The sequence below is a fragment of the Thermobia domestica genome, chromosome 16 (assembly GCF_964235325.1).
Source record: "Thermobia domestica chromosome 16, izTheDome1.hap1.1, whole genome shotgun sequence".
Classification (NCBI taxonomy): domain Eukaryota; kingdom Metazoa; phylum Arthropoda; class Insecta; order Zygentoma; family Lepismatidae; genus Thermobia; species Thermobia domestica.
The window spans coordinates 172507449-172520730 of NC_137469.1; the positions used below are offsets into that span (position 1 = coordinate 172507449).

At 36.0% G+C, this 13282-nt stretch overlaps 1 long non-coding RNA gene across 1 annotated transcript in view; it reads left to right on the forward strand.

Annotated features, from left to right (window-relative positions):
- LOC145673503 (uncharacterized) overlaps positions 1–13282 on the forward strand; it is a 50576-nt gene that overhangs the window by 17235 nt on the left and 20059 nt on the right. The window contains exon 2 of the long non-coding RNA XR_014128776.1: positions 7084–7171. This is a non-coding gene — a long non-coding RNA (uncharacterized LOC145673503). The remainder of the gene's footprint in view (positions 1–7083; positions 7172–13282) is intronic.

A 13282-nucleotide genomic window follows, 5' to 3' on the forward strand; every position in this document is an offset into this window, starting at 1 on the left:
CAGGAAGTATACCATGAAAAGGAACACCCAAAGATGGCCATTATATGTGTTTCTTTCGTTGTTGGATATCATTTGTATGAATTCATATACTATTTACGTGTTGACTAATCCAGGGTGGCATACAAAAATATAACAAACGGTATAGTTTCCTCCAACAATTCGGCACGGAACTTATCAAAGAAACTGTGAAGGAAAGGGCTAAGGATTCAATTGGTCTCCAGAATCACGTTGTTGCAGCAATAGAATATGTTTTGGGACACACAGTCACGAAAAGTGTTACGGAACTGAAAGATCCAAAGACACGAAGAGGAAGATGAGTTCTTTGTTGCAAAGAAGCCAAACCGAAAAGCATTCAATTGAAGAAACTTGCAAAAATAACAATTGTATGCTCAAAATATGAAGCCTTTGTTTGTGGAAAACATAGTGAAAAAAACCAACACATGCCTCGCTTGTAAATGCAATATTATTGATTCAAAGTAACCGACAATGATTTAAGGCAGGTAATATAATAAAATTACGTTTACTCTGTAGCTTTCGACAATGAAAATAACTTATGTTTGTACTACCACATCCTTATTCTTGTAATTAGGAAAATATGATAATAGCATTTCTTTGCTTTTAAAATATATTATGAGAATAACAAATAAAAATGTTAACATACATAATAATAGTTCTGTTCGTGGCCTTTAGTTGTCTTAGTGTACGTTTAGTACAAAATAGAGTAGAAAATTACATTTTCTTGGACAGATAATTACAATTTATGTGGTGGACATTTTTAACCCTCCCTTGGTGCACGATGTTACGCGCAACCCCTTGGTGCACGTAGGGTTAATGTGGAGACTGAAAGCACAAATTTAGATTTTATTCTAGCAACTTTTTAAAATTTTGGTTCTTGGGAGTTCATATCCCGGGAAACTCCCCCTGGATACGCAACTGCATACAATGGAAAAATTAATACAGTTTGACAGACAAAAGCAACTATTATGCTTCTGACAATGGACTTATATAAGTGAATAAATAAAGAAAAGCTGCTACTAAAATAAGCAAAATTGCAAATAATTAAATCAATCAAACTAAATAATAACACATAAAGTTGCAATATGTTACATCTGACTTCATTGGGACAGTTAGAAGATTATCAGAACGTTCACTCCGCTACGAACCACAATCTCAATCTATTCTGAATCTATCCTCATATTTCTTCATTAAGGCTCGAGTTTAACGGACCCACTCGGCACCCAATGCTATAAATTTTAAAAACTATCACTTAACTCACGGAAATGAAAAAAAAAATACTTAAATAACATAATACAAGAACACAACCAGGGAAATGTCATAGAATTTCAATACTTACTAAGCCTTAGTAATTATTAAAGAAAGTATGCGTACGAGTGCAATGGACCCACCTGGTAGTCCTAGGCAGTGGCGGCGGTTGGACGTTAAAAGTGGGGAGGCAAGACATGATCTGAATACAGTATTTGTATGTCAATGTTACTTTTCCTGGTTGCTTGTAACACTTTGTTAGACTAAAGGCTGTATAACTATTAGGAGGCTGTTATATAGACTAAAGGCTGTATAACTGTATAACTATCTTTTTCAGTTAAAATACCGTATATCTTGTTTCATATTTTGTTACGTAAATTGACAAGAGCAACACAAGATACTAACTCTTTGTACTCTTATACAACGAAGGTGTAAGAAGAGATCTGATTCCTTGCTCATGAAATCAAAAAATCATAAAATCATGCATCTTAAAATTCTGTCTGGAAAATTGTGTGATCAGATTAGGGACCTATTTAATAACAAATTTGCAAAACAAATAAATAGAAAGGATAATATTAATCAAATAATCATAGTAATGGATAATAAGGCTTGTTCTGCAAAAGTTATATTGAAACTGGAAATTAATGAACAACTTATATTTTTTAATTCCACGCATGTTATTATATGTGTTATTACTCTTAGAAAGACAGTGAATACTACAAGCATATGCTACGACATTCAAAGAAATATTTTTGCAGCTTCTCGAAACATGTTCGCTGCCATTAGATACAGTTTTCATTTTCTTGGAATACATCAAAACTCAACAATACTTAGTCACTCCACATTCCAGTTATACAAAATAATCCTAAAACCTAGAATTATGTTGAATTTACTAAATTTAATTGTATAACAAAACTGTATATGTACACCCCTAAACTCGTATATTACACTGCAAAATTATATATTCCTTACTGAGCTCCTTCGTGGCTAAGCGGTTAACGTACGCACCTTTGACGTGAGAGACCTGGGTTCAATTCCCGGAGGGAGCTCACGTGGTTCGGACTCTACGTTAATCATTAAGTTCACGTCTCATATAGCTTCGCTGCTGAACAGGATGTTAAACTGAAAAAAATCAAATCAAAATATTCCTTACTATAAGAAAGAAGAAAAGAACCGTAAATTTTTCAAGAAAACTGTTTTAGGAACTGTCAATTTTTGTGCAATTAAAGAATAACTTGTGAAGGACTTCTTTTCTTGCGAAATGATATCTTAATTAGATCCAGAGCGGCTTACTAACATATCGAGCCCTTGTAAGATGAAATGAAAGTACGCTCGAATTGTCTCGCTCCAACAGCTTAATTTTTGGGCCATTTTTAGTGGCATTTTTAAAACGCAATTTCTGTAGCTTTCTTAACTTCACGGAAAGATAACCAATACGTACTCATGGAACGGCAAATATTTTATGGCACCATTTGTATTCTATGAACCTATAATACATACAAAACTTTATATTTCCAAATGAAACTATATACATTAATGGGTCATTTCAAAAAGTGGAGGGGCAACTGTCCCCCTTTGCCCCCCTAATCGCCACCCGTGGTCCTAGGGTTAAAAGTGTATCCTTGTATGGATATTTAGATAGAGGAAATACTAGTTCTTGCCGAATTTCTTTAACTACTTACGATATGTTCCATTATTTTTAAACTAGGGTTTAACATGTGATTGATTGCGTTTAAGGCGGCTTATAACACTTGACACATGTTCATTAGAACGTTTTATTTTCATTTGATATAAAGAATTACCCAGCAAATTTTGGCATTTGAATTTTTTGACACCCTGTATTTACGATAGGAAATGAAGTTATGCAATGTGCATAAATAATTGCTGTTTTCCATGCAGTAGTATTTGCATTAAGGTGCGTGTAATTATTATTATTTAAAACTATATAAATTTTAAAATAACACTGGCACATGAATTCACATCCATATATGAAAATCTCATAGGTGATATGGTAATGCTCTTAAGTCGTAGTTAAATTGTACGTAATTACAGATGTACATAAAAAGTCAGAGTGTTAGAGCTGACGGTGATGAACAGAAGAGGAAGAAAAGAACACATTTCTTTCAACTTGCCTAAGGGGTTTTAAAAGTGATATGACAATTGTGTAGGAAGTTTTAAAACCCCTTAGGCAGGATCTTTCAAGTGAAAAATTTTTGTTCTTTAGTCGTCAAAAGAGAGGGGATGGGATAGATGATTTGAGTACGAAACTACGTTTATACATATAAACTAGTTCTCTCTTTGGTCAACCCTAGCACACTGATAAGCATCAAATATTTTCTGGGCGCTAAGTATACGATATTATATGTGGGCGCTAAATCTACGGGCGCTAAGTGCACTCCACGCTTTCAACATTCCTATTCTTGTTTTTATTTCATGTATTTGTTAAGCATTTGTCAAATGGACCGAACAGGAAGTTAGAATAATATTTTGCGTTAATTGTGAATTCTTTTGGCATGCAATCCAACAGGTTTAATCTATAATAATAATAGAATATCATAATTATTGGTTTAGTAATAGAAGAAACAGAATTTGCTGTAAGATCTTTCTTCATGGCTGCGCCATTTTCAGACTGACTTTTGAATTCTAGATTAATGTACGAGACCCATATTTTGTAATTTGTTATTCTTCACCCACAGAATACGTCTCATAACGAGCTAACAGCTCTTGAAGTTGATAACAACAAGTATGCAGTTCCTGTTATGGTCTCAAGGACGGGGTTGGAAGTTTGCTGACGCACAGGTGATTGTGCAGCATCTGATGAACTTACCACATACAGTACCAATGTCTCGTGTACTACCTCGATAATAACTATTCGTCTATCTACCTGCAATAGCTGCTATGTTAGCGTTGTTTGGTTTATAGTCTTCTTACGATGTTTTATCCGATTCAAATCGAACAATCCAACGATAAACCGCACGTTTAGATTTTCCAGACTCAATAAACACCCTTGCAATTGTTAAACAGTTTCAAATGTTTTCACATTTCCTTTCGCACAAAGAAAAGACTAGTTCTTTGAGAATTAACTGCGTCTTCCATGTTTTCAAAGGTGAAACTTAAAATACCTGTATATATCCGCAGAGAAGCTAAAGCATACTTGCCAGTATTGACTAACAACATTGCCAACACATGCCTCTTTAACATTCTTAAAATACACTGCTCCCCATTAAATGTGCTCCACGAAGAAGTAGGTATCGTAAAAAGTCTGAATATGCAGTGTATGTTGAGAATGAAAAGATAAACAATTGATTAGCACGGCAACGCTGTGAAGCACCAATGGTTTCGGGTACGTTATCCAGTAACAGCAAACGGAGGCCGGGCACAGAGGCACAGTTCAGTTGTACACAAAAGCTGGTGTGACGCGAATTTGTGCATACAATCAAAAGATGCCTCGTCGTCGAAGGCAGCAGTCTTTCCAAAAGGTTTCGGCGTTTGATCGCTGGCAAATAATGGTGTATCGCAAGTGTGGTTTATCCTTTCGCGACATTGATATCTGTATTGGACGGAATAGGTCAAAGTCCAGATTATATGGACTCGACGGCTCCACGAAGGGATTATACAGTGGCACTGACCGCACCATACCACGGGCCACGAGAATAGATGGTTTGTGTGTATGGTTCTGACAAAACGGAGAGCAACACCCCACACACTGGCGCAAGCACTACAGATTGTTACACAGCCCTCAGTATCCCGAGGTATGGGAAACTACAATGGTGCAGCGAAAGTTGCACACGCAGAGACGAATGATAGGATATCCTCTTTTCAGACGAATCCAGCTTAAGCCTGCAGCATCAGTATGACCACATCTGTATCTAACACCATCGTGGCACTAGGCTGTGCGATATCTGCAAGTTGTATCGCCACGTTGGTCTGTCATCTGGTGTTATGATGTGGAGTAACATTGAATTCCGTGCTCTTTCGTGCTTCCTCCGCAATGACGAACGTTTGACCACCCAAACGGTACATTAACGAGGTGTTGGACCCGATTCTGGTTCGTTTCGTGCACTCTCTATTTCAACAGGATAACACGCGCTTACATGGCGGTACTGTCCTACATCTCCTGGCTGAACAAAACCTCCCTACTTTTTTCTGGCCGGCGCATTTTCCCAATCTCTTGTTGATTGAACACGTCTGGTCGATGATCACACAAAGCCTCTCACATCTGCGAACTCCATAGCTGCAGTTGATGAGCTTATAGCATCGTGTTGATCTGTCGAAGACGTATGGCTTGCCATACCCTGGGAGGGCATCCAAAGGCTCATTCTCTCGATGTCTCGCCATGTTGCAGCCGCAGGACACTGACATTCACCAGTTATTCTCCGCTGTCGCTACGTTTAATCATTTGCTATTTGTACTATCAAATCTGCCAACGTTGATTCTACAATCTTCTCTTCTTGGTTTGCATCTTTAATGTCCAGCAGTGTATGCACGTACAGCTATGCACTTTGGTTGAATCATTGACCGGGTGCTACACATCCTTTGAATTCTTTACTTCATCTCCAATCTTTGGAGTACGAGTAATAATGTTTAAATATCGGTATCAATATTGTTCTAGTACAACACTAAAACTGCACTGTCCACACCGAGTATACGATCAAAATTCGCATTCGGAAATTAATTACACGTTGAAATTCGCTATGGGAACGTAAAATTTCCAGAATCCCCATTTGTTGTGAGACGACCCGCTCGGGAGAGTAATACTCCCGGAAGTACGTTTTTTCGCGCGCTACTCTAGCCAGCTGTTTTACGCGCTATCCTAGTCAGTTGTTTTAAGTTGGTCACAAAATCTATATCATTTAGTACAAGGGGAACAAAACGAGCCCTGCGGGGCTTCTAACCCGTTCCTACTACTACTACTACTTATCTGCACAAAAGTAAGTAAATCACATTTTTTAGTATTATTTTCGTATTATTTTAATTTACAAAGTGTTATAAAAATGTTAAAAAAAACTTTCCTCGGGCCGGGTTTGAACTCACACCAAACGAGATTTCCGTTACTAGCATATAGCGCTAGCCCACTCGGCCACGAAGACCGACAACAACAATCGTCTGAATTCTGCTGCAACGTGGCAAGACATAGATAACACCAACCAATCAGAACTGTGTTTTCCGTTCCTACTTCCGGCAGCATTACTCTCCTGAGCTAGTCCTGTTGTGAGACCGCTTTAGGAAGCAAGAATGATAAATAAAACGCTTAAAATAGATTGTGGTGTGACAATGTAAGTAGGTCTACTAGTACAATGAGCAGAATGATTATAAAAATACCAAATAATATTTTATTCTCTTTTATTGGTAAATTTTAGAAAAAAAAATTGTGACTGGAAAATGTATTCAACTTCTGCTAAACACAAATGACTAGAAGATGGCAACTTTGAACGCAGAATTAGAACTTGGCGGAAATTAGATCCTGCCTACTACATTTTTACTAGCTAAATACCATGTGAAAATGGTTAGCTCTTGCTATAAATTGACTACTGGGAATATCGACAAACATCGTTGGATAAACACGTTAGAACTTGCCATTTTGGATATGTAAACACTAATCAGTCTCACACAACACAGCTATATAACATTTTGGAAACGTCCCTTTTATAATAATAATAATTATTATTATTATTATTATTTGATAGACTATGAAGTCATTTTTTTAATTACTAGAAGTTTGGACAAAAGTAATTTAACTTCAGTTGTTATTACATGTTTGGCACATAATATATTCTAGTTCCTATGTGATATTTTGAGTAAGAGTTCAATTTATTCCAGAGCTTCCCTTTATGATTGAAGTCAAGATTTCTTAGTTCATTGCAGTTTCCGTATGATGAACGACAGCCCAGGCGTAAAACAGCAGTCTGTAAGTTCCTGCTTTATTATTTTATGTAGTGAATTAATTGTTGTTAAACTCTCTAGTTAGCACTAGTTTGAGACGTAAGATACAGTACCATTTTTTAAAGAACCCCTAGTTAAGTACTCTAAGGTTTTAATTATTTGAAGATTTATATTGGATTTGATCTCAGGGATGATGGCAGGTCACCCAAGGGGTTTGTTCTGCGTAGCTATGAAATTCCCCCTCCATTGGGGATAGTGTTGTAAAAAAAAAAACGGTTTTTTTTTCTGTGAAGTTTTTTTTTTCAATAAAAAACATTGTTCTTTTTCATGTTTTTTTTCAAATGTCTGTTTTTTTTTTCTGGCAACTATTATTTATTGATTTACGTTGCAGATTATTGAAATAATCAACAGAACTTGAGTCGAAGCCCTCGTAACTTACAAATCTTTTGTTTCTTTATACGTATATACTAGCAAAATTGTGTGATTATTCCTTTCGGCCCAGGTCATTCTTGGCGTTTTCCTACATTTCCAGTTAGTGACTTATTGCTCAAAAACCATTCATTCGATTGATATGGTTAAGGCCTTGTTTTTTAGAAAATAGATTTGACTATTTTTTGGTGTAAGTTGCATTGCAGTGTTGCCAATGGGTAGGAAATTATTGAGGGAAATGTAGGGGTGAAAATTTACAAAAAAATCCCTAACCGAATTTCAATTTTTTTTGTATCTAGTACCACTCCTGCTATATGGGTTCAAATCACCAAAAAGAATCTCTGGTGTGTTGACAAGGTACAGTGAAATCCTGTAGTCGCTTTCTTCCATCCAAAGAGAGAAAGAAAAAAAACACATGAAATACACATGTGTTCTGTCATACACATGAAATTTTGACACTTTTTACGCCTCACAAGCAAAAATAAATATGCCGGGGCTACAACTTCTCTAATTATCCTATTGAAACTTTTTATGATGCGTTCTGTAGGGCAAAGAGGAAGCTTTCAGGTAGTGGTACGTTTGTTTCAATGTAGCCAGTAAGAGGGTAATATTAGAGGGGAAAAGGGATTTTTTTCCGAATTTTTCACCTAAAAGCGGGAATTAATTGTTTTGGCTGGAAATACTGCCATCAGACAGACGAAAACTATCTGAAAATAAACCTTAGTACTCCAAGAATATATCCTACAAGTATCATGGCGATATATAACAAAGTAAGCATGAAATTTAAAAAAAAATCTCATTCTACCTCAGAAATTCACCATTTTCTTACCACTTACAGAACATGGTTTATTATAAACCTCAACTATACTTTCCCTAATTATTCTAGTGAAACTTTTTATGGTGCACTGCTTAGGCTAAGAATGAGGCTCCTAGACACTGCTACGTTTGTTCGAATGTAGCCAACAAGAAGGAAATAATAGAAATAAAAAAGGGAATTTTTCCAAAATTTGCCCCCAAAATCTGGAATTAAAATTTTCTGTATCTGGCAACACTGCTATCAGACACACACAAACTATCTTAAAATAAGATTTGGTATCCCTCTAATATATCCTACAAGTAGTATGACATCTAATAAAGTAAGCATGTCAATAAAAAATATCTCATTCTACCTTTAAAAAATCACAGTTATCTTCCCAATTAGAGAACAAGGTCTACTGTAAACCTCAACTGTACTTCCCCTAATTATCCTATTGAAACTTTCTATAGTGCGTTGTGTAGAGCAAAGACGAGACTTCCAGATACTGATACGTTTGCTCCGATATAGCCAACAAGAGGGAAATAATAGAGACAAAACAGATATTTTTTCCAAAATTTCCCCCTAAAATCTGGAATTAAAATTTTCTGTATCTGGTAATACTGCTACCAGACAGACGTAAACTATCTTAAATTAAACATTGGTACACCACTAATATATTCTACAAGTGTTATGACGATATTTAAGGAACAAAACTTGTAATTACCAAAAATATATTGCGGTAAACAGAAAAGTAGGGAAAAATTAGAAAAATCAAGGGTTAGAACCTAAATATGAATTCTTCGTGCGTTCCCTAATTATCCCATTGTAACGATCTGAACTTGCGTTTCTTAAGTAAGGACAAATGTTCGATTGGCGTAAGTTGACTTGCACTCGGACGTATAGGTACGGATTTATAAATAAAAATTTCTAATTTTTGCCCAAATTTAGGAAAATTTTAATTTCCCTAATTGGCAACACTGCGCGCAGGCCCGTCCAATTGATGTCATCAGTTAGGTATCCATCCGAGGTATCTACTTGGCAAGTCTTAAGGAGGTCTTTCTACAACGAAGGAAGCTACAAGGAAAAAAGTAGTAAAGGAAATTTGTAATCAGAAAATTCTCGCATTTTTGACTGGGGTGAAATTTGAGAAGGAAATTCGACACCAGAAGAAAAAAATTATAATAAACTATAGTCCAACCATATTTTGCAAGAATAATATCCCGATATCTTAATTAGTGTCCACACAGGAGTGGATTAAACAAATGACACACCCGTGTGTGCTACTTTGGCCACCTGGGCCACTGAGTATACATTTGATTACATTTTGTTTTACTACTAACTCGTGTTGTTGTTGTAGTTATAGTCTCGACTAATAATACTATTGTAGTTGTAAACAATAACTTTATAAGGAAAATTTTCTCCTTTTTACATCTTAGTTCCAACACTGTTGGTGAGAAATGCAGGGTGTTTCAAAATAAATTTTGGGGTTTTAAGTCTTCGTAGTACTTATTACATTTTACGTACAATTATAAACAATGCATCAAGTAAAAGAGCACCTCAAACAGTCTTTGCTACAAGTGTTCAATGTGAGATTCATTCGTCACACGGCACACATCTAGTCGATAGGCGAGAAAGGCCCATAAACTTCCGCCATATGGCACAAAACACATTCAATTTAGGAGAGTCTCGTTTCAAGTGTACCATCTCCTGAGGATTTGCTGACGGCCAGATACAAACATTATGAGTGTTCACATTAGCTCTTAGGTGAAATGTCGATTTACCACTGAAGACGACACGATCCAGAAAATCTTCATTGTTATGCAGCAATATTTCACTTGCGAAATTGGCATGTAAACCGTAGTCTGTAGACTTTAGACCTGTAGCAACTGCAAACGATAAGGTTGTAGTTGCAAGCGTCTCCTTAATATTCTTCACACAGACCGTTGCACTGTACAGATTCAGTCTTTATTAAAACACAAAAAACTTTCTGCTCTCCAGTTTACATCTTTGCTGCTTGCTGTTTCTAACGGCAGACAGAAGAAACAATGCATGTACATGCGTGCGTACAAAACTGTTTGAGTTGCTCTTTCATTTTATATAATATTTATAATTGTAAGTTAATTGTAATAGATACTACAAAGTTTCAAAACCCTAATATTAATTTTGAAACATCCTGCATTGCTTCAATTTGAGTCATCCTATATTCGTGTCTTTTATATACATATCATCAGGGCCGGTCCTAGTCAATTTGTCGCCCCATGCAATGGCATAATTTGCCGCCTCCCCCTTTCTCCAGAAAGAACAAATCTTAAAAGTCATGATTTTAAGTATGCTACTCCAGCATGAACAACAAAGGTGAGGGTAAGTGCAATTGCACTCAGAAAGGCTTAACCCTTATCCGGGCAAGACATTTTTGTAACGTAAACGGGCAACCGGGGCCTGTGAGGCCCAGTATATATTTTAAGTGCAGAATACACAAAATCAATGCCTATTGTCACTTACTGTTCAGACTAGTCTAGAATGTACCGGTATATATTTTTGTCAAGTAGCGAAACTTCGTGTCGCGCTTTTGTAAGCCGACCAAGCAGAATAGCAAATCCGGTCCAGACATTTTTGTAACGTAAACGGGCAACCGGGGCCTGTCAGGCCCAGTATATATTTTAAGTGCAGAACACTCAAAATTCAATGTCTGTTGCCGCATACTGTTCCGACTAAAGGTTACAATAGTCACGTGTTCAATATATAATTATGTGACAATTTGATCTAATATTTGACAGGAATTTCACTAAAGTTATACGGGGTCTCCTAGGCGCCGGTTGCCCGGTTACGTCAGGAAAAGATTTTCAAATTAAAAAAAAAAAAAAAAGCTTTACCAACTCGATATGTTCATGATTTTAACTTCGACGAAAGATAGAAGAATTCAGTATTTTATGTCTTCTAAATATGTATGGTTATTGAGAAATTTTAGAAAAATGAAGCTACTGGGCCTGGAAGGCCCCGGTTGCCCGGATAAGGGTTAAATACTCACTAAACATGCAATCCCGTTGTGTGTGTGTGTTTTTTAAATATTAATTTATTATGTTAGTGAAACATAAAGCAAACACACCTGCAGAGGATAGATGGTAATCCTTTTTATAGAATTCACTATCGAGCTTCAATCTCAATGTATCAGTTTGCAATTTCAGTGCAACTAGTTCTTTTATCTTTATTTCTTGATTTCTCTTCTATATCTGTTAACATTTTCTAAAAAACTTGTTTCTATCTTCAATGATAAGGAACTTTTTTCTGACAAAAACAAGACTAGTTGTCATGTCAAAACTATGATAACTTACTAAATGGAACAGATATTCACTACTATTCGAGAATTGAATTCTTGCATTTGGCAACAATCAAGCAATTTGTGCTCGGATTTATTCGACTATTTGCTTTAGCATTGTCCATGTGGCCTTAAACTAATGCATTATAAACATAATTTATGACACTCCATGCAAATGCACGTTTTGTATATATGGTAGAGCCGGCTCTGCATATCATATGTATCTAGTCGACAAATTATTTATATATGACATTTAGAAAAATACTATTAGGCAAATTAGTATTAGTCGATCTTTAGACAAGTTATATGAATTTTATACTGTTCGTGACATTATTTTCGTACTTATTAAAGACCTGCTTTCACGAAAAAACAAAATTTCATTTCTACTTTTATTTCTTAGTTGATATTGATGAAAACTGCTGAAACCCGAATTGTTAATAGGTATGGTATTCATGTAAATTGTAAAATATTTGTAGCGTATCAGTATCTAGCGTTTAATTTATGTTGCATTTTACGGTGATTATACCTACATAAAAATATTTAATACTTAAATAGACGTAAGATGCATTAGAAATGACTATTTGAAAAAAAACGAAATTTAGAAAAAAACGAGAGGCAATGTTTTTTTTTCTAAAAAAAACGTACATTTCTGAAAAAAACGAACGGTTTTTTTTTCTATTTACAACACTAATTGGGGACCATATCGTCTATTTGCTGAATGTCGATTGACTATATTTTTGCAGTACTTTTCACCTTCCGTATACTGAAATTCAACCCGGAAAGACCTCAAATCATCATTGTTTTACCAAGTCCATTCTCATTGAAATATGGTTGGTTGATTGGCTTAGAATTTTAGCAACTATTTCAGCAATGAGGCTATATGAGACGTGAACCTACAGCTTAACGTGGGAAGCCACTGGAGCTTCCACCGGCAATCGAAGCTGAGTCTCCCGTCTGAAGACACCTACGCTAACCATACATCCAGGAGGGAGCCCTGATTGAAATCAGGGGCGGATCCAGGACGGACTTCTGGGAGGGGACAGTGGATTGTAATACTGCTACTTAGAGCTACTTTTAAGAGCTCCAAACTCTGGGATGGATTATATATATAAAATAAGAAAGTTTCTTCTTCTGGGCGAGGGGCAACCGCCCCGATCGCCCCCATGGATCCGCCATTAATTGAAATATGATTTTCTGCGGATCAATTTATTTTGTGATTAGAGAACTCGCCTTCTGGACGTAAATTTGTTTTCACAACGTCAAACTTAAGGCTTCTATATAAACCCCAGTATCAGTTTAAATTCATCTTATCTTAAGTAGGTAGCCCCTTCGTAAATAACCTCACTTTTTATTACTTATCCCTATGGGTTAAAACAATTCTGCTTGTAGGATCTCAGGGTCGTCATCTAATAGAGGGCAGGGAACAATTAAAGAGGGATGAGTTATATATATATATATAATATTAGTGTGTGTACAGGGTGTATAAATGAATAGTTCCTTACCACCCTTTTTAAAATCCACACAGATGTAGTATCATTGAATGTGAGATTTACGTTACACATTAAGCTTAAGGACACACTTTTGGAAGTATATCA